The sequence below is a fragment of the Sinocyclocheilus anshuiensis genome, unplaced genomic scaffold (assembly GCF_001515605.1).
Source record: "Sinocyclocheilus anshuiensis isolate Anshui unplaced genomic scaffold, SAMN03320099.WGS_v1.1 scaffold187, whole genome shotgun sequence".
Taxonomy (NCBI): domain Eukaryota; kingdom Metazoa; phylum Chordata; class Actinopteri; order Cypriniformes; family Cyprinidae; genus Sinocyclocheilus; species Sinocyclocheilus anshuiensis.
In genome coordinates, this window is record NW_015552537.1 from 27,466 (window position 1) to 40,092 (window position 12,627).

The following is a 12,627-nucleotide window of genomic DNA, read 5'->3' on the forward strand; positions in this document are numbered from 1 at the left end:
GAACAAATCTCTCATTCTCTCACACACACACACACACACACACACACACACACTCTCTCTCACACACACACAGACTCTCTCATTCTCTCACACACACTCACACTAACTCTCTCTCTCTCACACACACACACACAATCTCACTCTCTCTCTGTCACTCACACACAATTCAATTCAATTCAATTAAGCTTTATTAGCATGACTGTGTAACACAATGTTGCCAAAGCATTAACATATATATAAATAATTTGTATAGTAAACCATCATGCCAAATAGAGTCGAAAGCTTTTTTAAAATCAATAAAACATGTAAATATTTTTCTTTGTTTGCCCTTTAGATTTTTGTTGATTAGAGTATGGAGAGAATAGATGTGGTCGGATGTACGTTGTTTTGGTAAAAAGCCAATTTGTGATTTATTTAGGATGTTGTGTCTTGTGAGGAATGTCACTATGCGGCTGTTTATTATATTGCAGAAAAGCTTTGCTAGGCTACTGCCCACACTAATGCCGCGGTAATTACTGGGATCGAATTTATCTCCTTTTTTGTATATAGGTGTGATCAGTCCTTCAGACCAGGCCTCAGGGAAGTCACCAGAGGATAAGATCAGATTGAATAATTTTGCCAGAGCTTGAATTATGTAAGGGCTGCTGATTTTGAGCATTTCATTGCTGATGTTGTCTTGTCCACATGCCTTCTTTAATTTGATATTTTTAATGTGCTCTGTTATTTCTGATGTTGCTATAATCATGTCCAGTGGGTTTTGGTAATTTTTTATTGTTTTTTTGGTAAAGAGTTTTAAAGTAAGACCTCCATACTGTGCCGCTCTGGAGGAATGTGTCTGATTTGGGGCTTTCACAGTTTTTAAAGAGATTCCAGAAATTGTTTTGGTCTATTGATTCATCGATTTCAGCAATTTTAGCTTCATAATATTGATCTCTTTTGTTGCAAATGAGCTTTTTATAATTTTTCAAACAGTTGGAGTAGGCGAGCCGTAGCGTCTGATTGGCCGGTTCTTTATGCCTCACACACACACACACATCACTGACAGAGGAAGAAAGACTGCAAGAAAGACTCATTCACACCACTAACACACTTCTGCTGTCTTTCGTCCATATCTGAGTTCAAGATTTAGTCTCATTACAAATATCTGCCTACTCCAACACATGACTGTTTACAATATAGTGTTCATTTAATTTAATTCTCTCTAGTGAGGAGGAAAGATTTGCAGGTGATGATGATCAGTGTGCATATAATGACCAAAACGTTTAACACAGTAAAAAATGTGAAATATTATTAGAATTTAAAACAGCTGTTTTCTATGTGAATATCTGTTAAACTGTAATGTATTTCTGTGATGCGCAGCTGTATTTTCAGCATCATTACTCCAGTCTTCAGTGTCACATGATCTTCAGAAATCATTCTAATATGCTGATTTGCTGCTCAAGAAACATTTCTGATTATTATCAATGTTGAAAACAGTTGTGCTGCACAATATTTGTGTGGAAACCTTGATAAATGTTATTTTTCAGGATTCACAGATGAATATAAAGTTCAAAAGAACAGCATTTATTTTAAATAGAAATATTTATAACATTATGCGTGTCCTTACTGTCACTTTTGATCAGATTAATGCGTCCTACCTGAATAGGGGTATTAACTTTTTTTAAATACAGTAGTGTATTTTTTATATATATTTTATATTAAATGCTAATATAGAAATATCTTGCTATAAAGTTGTTGTTGTTTTTTTCTAATAACATAGTTTTAAACTGTAAAGACTAGAGTACTGATGCTGAAAATTTAGCTTGATTTCATAGGAATAAATTACATTTTAACACAGAAAACAGCTATTTTAAATTGTAATGATATTTCACAATATTACTGTTATTGTTGTAGTTTTGATCAAATAAGTGCAGCCTTGATGAGCAGAACAAAACTCTTTCTACAACAATTTTTTATTTATTTTTTATCTTACTAAACTTTTGATATGATGAAAATATTGAAAACGTTTTTTTTTTGTTTTTTTAAGACAATATAATTTTTTACTCCACTACTTGACATGTATTAAATATTTTCTTTCTATAGTTGTTCTCTGATGAAGGGCATCAGACGCTTTGGGGATTCACCGGTTTTGTATTTCCTCTGTCCTCACAAGCCAAGCTTCAGTCTCACCATGAGGAGAAAAAGCTGGACATGTGATGCCTGGAGGAGATCTGTGGTCTTGTCTCCATCTGTGGCTCTGTTCCTCTCTCACTCGCTCACATCACTAGAGCTCCTCCATCTGGCAGCACTGCAGCACATCTCCTCAACATACTCTACTTATGACAACAAATGTCTTGCATTCAGCTAATGCCATTCTACAGTTCAAACAGAGACTAAATCTGTTTTTAAAGTTCGTGACGGGTCTTTAGCGGTGCAGCTGCTAACACCTTCAAAAACACAAAACATACATCTCTAAATGGGTGATTTTACACACATGTTGTTCTACTTCAGCCGTGCAATCCGGCGTAAAATGCTGATATGTGTGTTTACCATTCCGCTCTCATTGTCTTACCAATTACAAGTGTGTTTGGGGTTCGGCCAGCGTTTGAAAGGGTTCTCGGGTCACTGATCTTTACCCAAACACACTGCTCTGAGTGGCTGAGAGAGAAAAACAGAAAGTGCATGCCGGCCCTCGAGGGCTATATAAAAGCGGGCTCTGTTTGAGACACTTGAGCCCGCCGGAGGAAACGCAGGAGGAATGTCATCACTTTGATATGGCAGTCATCACCACAGATGCTTTCCGCATTAGACCAAACAGCATCTGCCTGTCGCAGGCATTCTTTGTGTGAGATCGTACACTGCTGCTCCGCTCCAGCACGCCGCATTTGTCGCCACGATGACGGACAAACTGATGCGAAAGGGCACCTTCCTACGCTTCCTGGAAACATAAGAAGGAACAAATAGTGCGGCGAGAGCCACTCGGCCAATCAGAGGCGCTGCTTCCGCCGTCTTTTTGATCCGGCTTGTCGAGCAAGCATTTGCGGTTGTTCAGACTTTCTTCTGTCGTGTTTGACATCGGCCCGTCTGCTGACAAACGCAGCCACTCGCCTTTGATGCCCGGGTTTAATTATGGCAAAGCTGCCGGCGCTGACTGATCGCGGTGTTGTTAATTGCGCTTGTAGTTGTGCATTTGAGCTCTGGTAAATCGGCGCATGACGTTCAGATCAAATCGCCCGGCAGAAACAATTAGCCCAACACCACACTAAGACGATAGCAGCTTCCAAGGTAATTGTTTTATTTCAAGAGGCCGTTTCTGAAAGCTAATTAAACACTATGGAGTCACCATCCGCAGATAAGAAAAACAAGCAAACAAGTGCTATTTTGACCGTTTTGAATCAAGCGCTCCTCAGAAACGCTGGAGGACGCGGATGGCGAGAGGAGACGCATTCAAGAGCTTCATCAAGGACTAAAACTCCACACAACCTTAAAATAACAAATGATGCTCGGGTCAATTGCCTAGATGCTTATCAACTTCAGACGGAGCTGGTGAGCTCGCGCTCACTGTCAGCTAACACTCAGCCCGTCGATACCTCGCGGTGTTCAACACTCTGCACCGTGAGCCGATGAGCTCGAAAATACATAAACACAGTCACTGTGTTAAAGAAACAGGCCGTCCGAGATTAGGATGAGTTTGTTTCTTCATCAGGTTTGGAGAAATGTAGCATTGCATCAGTGTCTCAGCACCTTCCTCCATTGGTCAGACAAAAAAGATAACCCCGCCCCAAACTCACATCATTGGCTGAGCAGATGTTCCTGAAGCTGTAGGACAGGTCAATGTATTTTACTATAAAAAAGCACAAAGTTCTCCTTTACAAGTCTTTGCAATAGGCCTTCTCTGTTTGTGTACAGCTGGCTATTATTCCACTTCCCACATCGCCACAGTTGTTCAACCCCCATTTCCACCAGTTTATTGAGTTTGACGGAGGGACTTGTTTCCTTTGTTGAAACAAATTTTGTCAAGTGTCCTATTTATGGTGTGACTTTGAGCCGGGTCATAATACAAGAACAGATGAACGAGCGGCTCCTGAATTTTCATTGAGTACTCCATTAAAAAGTACACTTGAATTGCACATGATATACACGAGTCGCACCAAATGTTCATTTGATTTAGTTAATTGAAGACTCCTTGTGCATACAAAAATCTCACTGGATTATTACAATTAATGGCAAAAGAAATGTTTGGAAATGTAAACTGATATTTCCTACTGACACACTACAGCAAAAGATAGAAATAGATCATTAAACTAGTATTATTATTATGATTAATAACAACAATTTCTTGAAATAAAATACAAATATTAAAAAATTTAAAACCTTTAACTTTTTAAACGTTTTAAGTAGTAGCCAAGTCAACATTTCTCATTTTTGTTTAGTTTAGTTTATTTTAACCTGATGTACAAAAATAACAAAACTGAATAAACTAAAACAAATAAATGTTAATAAAACCTATATAGACCAATTTTAAAAAAGCGAATACAAATGAAATGATACACAACAAAATGACTATAACTTTAACTAAATGTAAAATGAAAACTGAAAAATAAAGTCTAATTCAACATATTAACCAAAACTACAGTTATGCTAAAATAACACTGACTAGGATCTCAAAAACTCAGCGTTTCCTCAACATCACTCAGATTTATATCTGCAGCACAAACACTGCAGGACGACACTCGCTGGACTTTAATACTCAGTGTTAGAGGTTTCAGCACATCGCTGACTCATGAACAATAGAAGTAATGAGCACACTATCATTTCATATTTCTTTGAAAATAGCACCAAACAGGATGCACAGAAAGATCAAGCTTTTGCAGTGTCTCCAGTTTCACAGCATCAGAAGGAAAACCAGACAAGCACATCACAGAAGCTGGAGCATGAACCTGAGAGACACAGAGGAGATGTTTCTCCATGACACCCGTGAGCTGCAGAGCGACCCGCTGGCCTTTCATCTGCCTTCGTCTCTGAGCGTTTAACATGATGGCGCGCAGGTGTTTGGAGGCAGCACGGGGCTGACAGACGGGAATGTCACCGCACAGCCAAACACTTGTGTTCCCCTCAAAGATCTCTCTTGTCCAACAACAGCCTCGCCTCTGTAACAAGGCTTGGGTTACCGAGCGGCCCGTCTCTCACGCCGCAGGCCGAGTTTCAAAGCGACGCAGATTTTAGGGCGTCCCGTTTGAAACGGCGAGCAGCTGTCAGTGACGAGAGCCTGCAGATCAATGTTTAAACAGTCTCATCCTCACACGCAGCTGAAGACACGAGGAGCTCATGAGGGCAAAGTGCAGAAGAAGCCAGATATCACATACAGATCGCCCTCTGTCGACTGCTGAAGACATTAGCATAGACTCAGGAAAGGGGAAAAAAAAGCTGTGTTTATTCCATTATTGTAATGCATTAAACAGCAAATATTAATATTCTAAATTAATGAGAATTAAAATAAGTAGAATTAGAGCTGTGAAAAATGTGTTAAATTCAGGGCTAGCGTGGAAAACAATTGGGAGAGTTGACAGATCCAAATTCTATTCTGTTCTATTCTATTCTATTCCATCTGCTTGTCTTTAATAATATTTCAACATTATTAAACACAGGTTAGTAGTTTTTGCTGTGAAATCAAAATTGGAATTGAAATTTTTGAAAATTCACTATTCTACTAAAAATGTATTTATTAGAATTCAAGATTACATGGGTCAAAAACTATTTGTTTGCAGAGCAAGTAAACGTTCGAACGGGCTGGAAGTGAAAATCCTTAACAGTGAGCCCTGATTTGTGTGTGTGTGTGTGTGTGTGTGTGTGTGTGTGCGCGCGCGTTTGTGTGTGTGTGTGTGTGTGTGTGTGAGTGTGAACAAGAGAAGGAATTTTAACATCAGAAAGTGACAGACTTCACCTCACATTCAATTACATTTTGAGTTTGCTTTGTACTTTTTTTTACATGCTCAACTTTATTGTGTGAGCACGTTATTTGTTAACACCCGTTCTGTGTGAAACTCTTGCAGAAAAGCAAGGGAACACACGCCATTCAGCATGCGCCCTGGAGGCTGCATTTCTCACAGCTAATGCATGTTGATATTAGTGTTTGGATATGTTGGGAACAGGGCTGTGTTTGATTGACAGGTGGCTGCGGCTGGTAAAACACAACATCAGTCCGTCTGTCAGCGGAGCTCCACTGTGGCCTGAGGCTTCGCTATAATGCAGCTGAAGCAGAAACACAGCCCGCAAGCATCCTGACTGACACAGCTTCTGTTTCTCTGATTATTTCAGCATTCATGTTCATAATGGAGGAGAGTTACTGGATCAGTGGCTATGTAAACCAATACACTAATAAACAAATAATGTACTAACAAGTACCATCATGAATACGTGCTACCATGAATTTTGGAACCAGTGTGATGCCTAGTGTTTTGGACATGTATGTTGACACGCTCTGCAATGTGATGTGCTGCTGTCCTTTGTTTGTCTTGCACAGGAGGAGATCTCATGAAAACCGAGAGCTAACCTGGTTGTAATGTTACTGAGTGTGGAGTATTCTAAATGAGTGACCATGTGCCTGAGGTTAGTCATTTGCATAAACACGCCCAAATGTCTCCATATAAGGGCTGTAATTTTATAACAATCATAAGGCCACCCAGAGTAAGTGGTTTTTGAGTGTGATTGCAGTTGTTTCTACAGTACATGTTTTCTGTAAATATAGAATCCATTTTTATTATAGAAGATATTGGTCAGTCAATGATTTATGAAAATGTATGTATGTAGAGTTCATGAGACCCACTGTTCTGTTGGCAGATTCTCAGGTTGCACTTTATTTAAGGTGACATTGTCACAGTGTAATTTAGGACTGGCATCAAGACTTTCGATTCACAAACTTGCAATACAATTACATTCTGATCTTTATTTAATTTGATTCAGTTCAGGCAATCAGGATCAGTTCATGTCAATTTTTTTCAAGGAAAACAACATCTCTCCCAACTAATGCTGTAAAGCTTGTTAGTTGGTGCAACACAAGGCAGTTTTATAAAAAAAAAAAATTATTATACAATAAAAATGTATTATAATAACTTTTTAATGATATCATTATGTTTCTGCTCCACTTTGGATGTTATAACTTGACTTCATGCTGCAATTGTTCAAACGTACATTAAATATTGAAGAACAGGTTCAGTAAAAATATAGTGCATATATTTATAAGAATGCTCCTTTCTAGATTTTTTTTTTTTCTTTCTAACTATTGTGTTTATGGACATTGAATGTCTTTTCTGAGGTGAATGTGACGTTACATGGCATTGTTTCCGCAGCTGAAACACTGATGGATCGTTTGTTTCATATCAAAAGTAACAAAGATTATTGTGATTATTGGATGGCAGGAGCTAATAATGTTTGATTAAGATGTGTTTACACATCAGCTGAAAACAGCACAGATCAGTGCTCGGGATTTAAGAATCGATGTCAGTTCATCAAAATAAGAATGGATTAAAATCGAGACATTGATCTTTTCAACCCAGCCCTAGAGTAATTACACATTGTACAGCATGTGCTTACTATAGGGTTAGGGTTAGTTGCTCTTAATTATGTATAACAGTTACATTTATGCATTTGCCAGATGCTTTTATTCAAAGCGACTTACATTGCATTTGATTGGCTCTTGTTTTCCTGGGAATCGAACCCATGACCTTGATGTTGCGAGTGCCATGATCTACTGTTTGAGCTTCAGGAAGCTCAGGAGTTTATCTGTTATTACTGTAGTAAGAGCATGAGACAAGGACACTGTGAAATAAAGTGTTACTGATGCTGCATGAATCTTTTGATTGCTGTGTTCTGCACTCTGCTGACATCAGGCCAAGAAATCATGAATCTACGGAAACACAGCTGGAATATGATCGTGCTAACATGTTATAGTCAGATATGTTCACATCAGAGCTTCAGCGTCCCAGAATAGATGACTCAAAATACACCCTTTACCATGGTATTTTCTGAAAAGCCTCAGCACAATGAATAAAACAGTCAAGGCGACTGGCCATGCACTTTTTTTTTTTTTTTTGCAAAGATAGTTTACTTCAAAATGTACAAAACTCACTCCTAGCCACCAGTTCATTTGTCATTGAAATGCTTGTGTTTTTCTGTAATGCAGTCAGGCTTAAAGGTTTGTGTTTCTTTATGAAACCTGGGAACGATAATGTGTTCACTATGTGTTTAATACACTACAGATAATAAAACACACCTAAATTTAGACTTTAATTTGAATTTGTGGGACAAGCACACCGGATACTGCGTGGTTTGCTGTGTCTAGGAGTAGTAATCGTCTCCGGTCTCTGGTAATTGTGTTGCAGAGAGAGACTTCTGGAGTTTATTTCTGCAGTGTATAAAACACAATGTTTGATTGTGTGAAATGTCACCGGGATTGATTCCGCTCCTGCATTACCATTCTAATCAGTGGTGTAGAACCACGTGTACAAATAACACATGCGCCCCGGGCTACCACGGAATTGGACAAGGCCCGGGAAATTGTGTCCGTGCTCGAAACAAGTGTTCGGTGATTGTTTACTTCATGTCTTTAAATTGCATTTCTGCCGTTTTAATTCCTGCGGCGTCAGGAGAGCCACGGTCTCTCGATGCTTCCCGAATGCAGATGTCTCGACCCGAGGCTAGGAGCGACAGTGAAGTCGAGGTGACAAACACGGACTACAGTCCGCTGTATGATATTATAACTCAATATAGCGCCGTGTTTTCCACTTCAGCAGCCAAGAACACGTCTCATTTACAAGAGTAAAGGACATGTTCTGCAGTCATGATCCTATGGCTGTCACTGCACCACTGCGGCACACAATCACAGCCGCAGTCCGAGATTCAGAATCGTTTCATGATCATAACAAGATAATATCCTCTAAGATCATGACATTATGATGAAGAGCAGTAGTACAGTTCTAGTTGTGTCTGATCATCACAGTAAATGTTACACAAGAATACTTAGATCACTAGCATATAATGCAGACGCTTATTCGCGTATGCTTTTAAGCTGATAAGGCCAGTTATTATTTTAGAAGTGGGATCAATGATGGATCAATACATCAAACACATTAATGTCAACGAAGCTTGTTTGTTCAGAGGACTGGGATTCAGATGATGTTGTGGCTCATGGTCAGTTTTTATATGTCTGTTTTGTATCAAAATAACCACTTGTTTATTTTATTGCATTAATCACACAGCAAAAGTGCTCTAACAAGTGCAGAAAAGCAGCATGAAAGTATCTTGAGATAGTTTGCATGACCTGTGCACTACATTTCAAGTCTTCTGAAGTCATATGTCCTTGTATGAGGAACAGACTCGTCACCTTTATTTCTATTGCGCTTTATACTGATTGTGTCAAAGCAGCTTTACAGTGTCAAACAGTTTGTCAGTAATGCAAGACTCATATTTTTCATGCATTGTGAGCAGTTGTGGTACCTTAAATGTTTTTAACCACAAAAAAAAAAACATGCTGTTTTGGTGCTTTTTTTGCATTGACAGGCCACCTACAATTTAGTTTATTGCGTGGAAAACATTAGCTTGTACATTCTGCCTAACATCTCAGGAGAAGGAAAGTGTTTTCAATACAAAGGTGAGTATATGATGACAAGATCCTTTTAAATCAATCTCAGTTTAGAGATAACAATGTTCCGATCACTGTTTATGGCAGTTTGATAAGACAACCAATCATCCACCTGCACATAGTTATGAAAAAAAAAAACTCAAAAGCATTTTAGAAATATTTTAATTAGCGCTTCCTTAAATCCACCATATTATGATTCTTTACATTTATTATTGCAACTGTTAAACAGGCTGTGGGATCATTTTTGTTGTTGTTGTTGTTGTTCGTGATCACAAACAGAGTATAAAGGCAAATTATTGATTATTAAAATGTATGTAGGTTTGTGTGCACACATTTCTTCTTCATACATAATGACTTTATCACCGAGGAAAAAACAGTCATGACAATTCACTCCGCCAGCACAAGAGTCTTTGGCGCCCTCTTGTGGCTGATATTATTGAACTGTATTATTGTCAGACACAAGAGGGCACCAAAGCCTGTAGAAACACCATCACCTCTCACTGAACCGTCACACTCCTGGGTGAACCACTATTGGAGGTTTTTCTCCATATCAACACCAGAGGACACTCTTTACAACACGTGTACTGGCTGCTATTTTTGATACATATCTCAACCCTGTAAAGCTTGGCATTTGAATTTTTTGGAATGGAACATTTAATTAAACCTTTATAATAAAAAAAAAAAAATAACATTAAAAAAAAAATATATATATATATATATACACAAAATATTTTTAAAAGTTTTGCATAAGTGTTTTTGTGGAGTATCGTATTTGATGCATCAGGCTTTTATGGCTCATATGGTCTGATAGAGTGAGAATATAAAGGAAAAACAGAGGCTCAAACTGAGCATAAATATGCAGTTCTATAGCACATTTAAAAATAGCATATGTTGGCCAAAGTGCGTTACCTAACAGCACCTAACAAGTCATAAAACTTAAGCGCATGAGACCAAGTACAAAACAAATGCATAAATCAGACAGATTGTCACAGATTAACAGATGTATATAGTTTCAGCGTAAAGTCCTGTCTTTGTTTTGAAGCAAGAAGGAGATTGGTAGCTGCTTTGTTGGATTATTGTGATATTATCTACAGTATATGCAGGCGCCAACGCATTGTTTACAGGTGTTGGATTCTGTTTATGAAGCATTAAGGTTTATTACTAATTCAAAAGCCCTGACCCATCAGTTTGCTGTACTCCTGTGTTATCATGCAACAGACTCCAGCACATATTTACATATAACATTACTCTGGGTTTGAGTCCTTCTTATTTACAGCAGTGTATCATTCAAAAAGACATAAAGAATGATGGTCTTTGCTCACAAGATTATTCTCTTCCAAACATTGAAAAAAAGTCCGTACACATATTATGGGTAAAAGGGCGTTTAGTTATGCTGCTCCATTCGATCGGAAGCAGTTACAAGATGAGTAATGCTTTAAAGAGTTGATGTCTCTAAATGCATTTAAGTGCATTTTAGAAGATTTTGTTTTGGATTTACCTGATTGTAATTGTTTTGATTGATATTACAGTTTTTTTTTCAATTGCTAACATCCCTTTGTCCAATCTGTAGTCACATTTTCAAAACTCTAAACACAATTAGCACAACATCTGTCTGTTCTGACCATACCATTAACAAAATTCATGTTGTTTTCACACAATATTAAGTCAATTAACACATTTCTAAAATGCTTAAATGTTCTATTCACACAAGCTTACCTCATACCAAAATCATGGATCTTTCTTATCTTTTTAACATAGCATGACAGAAATGAAGACCTAATGTTCCAAACTTTAAATATAGTGTAAAGCCTCTACTTCTGCAACAAAAGAGCTGATAAGACTTATTTTAATTACTAATCATTGAGAAATAGCTAATTCCAAGTCTTTCCATTACATGGCCATGCACACTCTCTGTTCAAAACAATACAGAACAACATGGAGAAGCAGAAAAATAAAGAAAATGTCTGGAGGAGGGAGAGTTGGATGAGAAAAAGGACTGCTTGGACCAGGGAGAGGACAAGGTAGACTAGGTAGAGTAGTTGGACAAGGACTGTCTGGTTTGGTTGAGCTACCAAATCAGACTTCAAGAGACTACAGCGGACAGGCAGGACTGCTGAGAGGATTATTGGTCCCCCCCCCGCCCAACCTCCAAGATCTCTACATCTCCAGAGTGAGGAACCTCCAAGATCTCTACATCTCCAGAGTGAGGAACATCATGCACTTTTGGACCCCTCACACCCAGCCCACTCTCTCCTCCAACTTCTTCCTTCTGGTCTGCGCTACAGAGCACTGAGCACCAGAACAGCCAGACACAAGAAGAGTTTTTGTCCCGCAGGCTATATTCAGCCTGAACAATTCAATCTTTCATAACAACACACTGTCCATCATAACTGACACATTTATACATAGAAAACCGAAACTGTTCATTTGTGTTCTGCACACTTGTAAATAACATATCTGTACATTTATTTAAACAATTACGTTTGTTCCTCTATTTTTCCTCATTGTGTAAATAGTGCATTATTTATTTATTTTTTAGTTTTTCCTATATAAGTGTTATATTACAGTAGTGTTCCTATGTATAATTCCTATGTATGTCTGCACTATCGTGTATGTTTGCACTATGTCTGTACTTTCTTCTGCTCTGGAAGCTCCTGTCACCAAATCTGATTCCTTGTGTGTGTAAACATACTTGTTAATAAACCTCTTTCTGAATTTCTGACATTTTGACAAGGGAGACGGAGTTGTAGGGGGCAAAAGGCAAAGGCTGTATATTTTTTTATGATCACTAACAGAAATTTCATTTTGCCAATAAAGCCTTTACTGCAGCAATTCTGTCAGTTTTATTTTACATTCCATAAAGTACTACTGTAATGACTCCTTCACTATGCTGTACACATTCTATCTAATGAATCCACATATTCACACACACACACACACACTCTCTCTCTCACACACACACACACACACACACACACACACGCACACAAATGAACTAGCTGACTGAA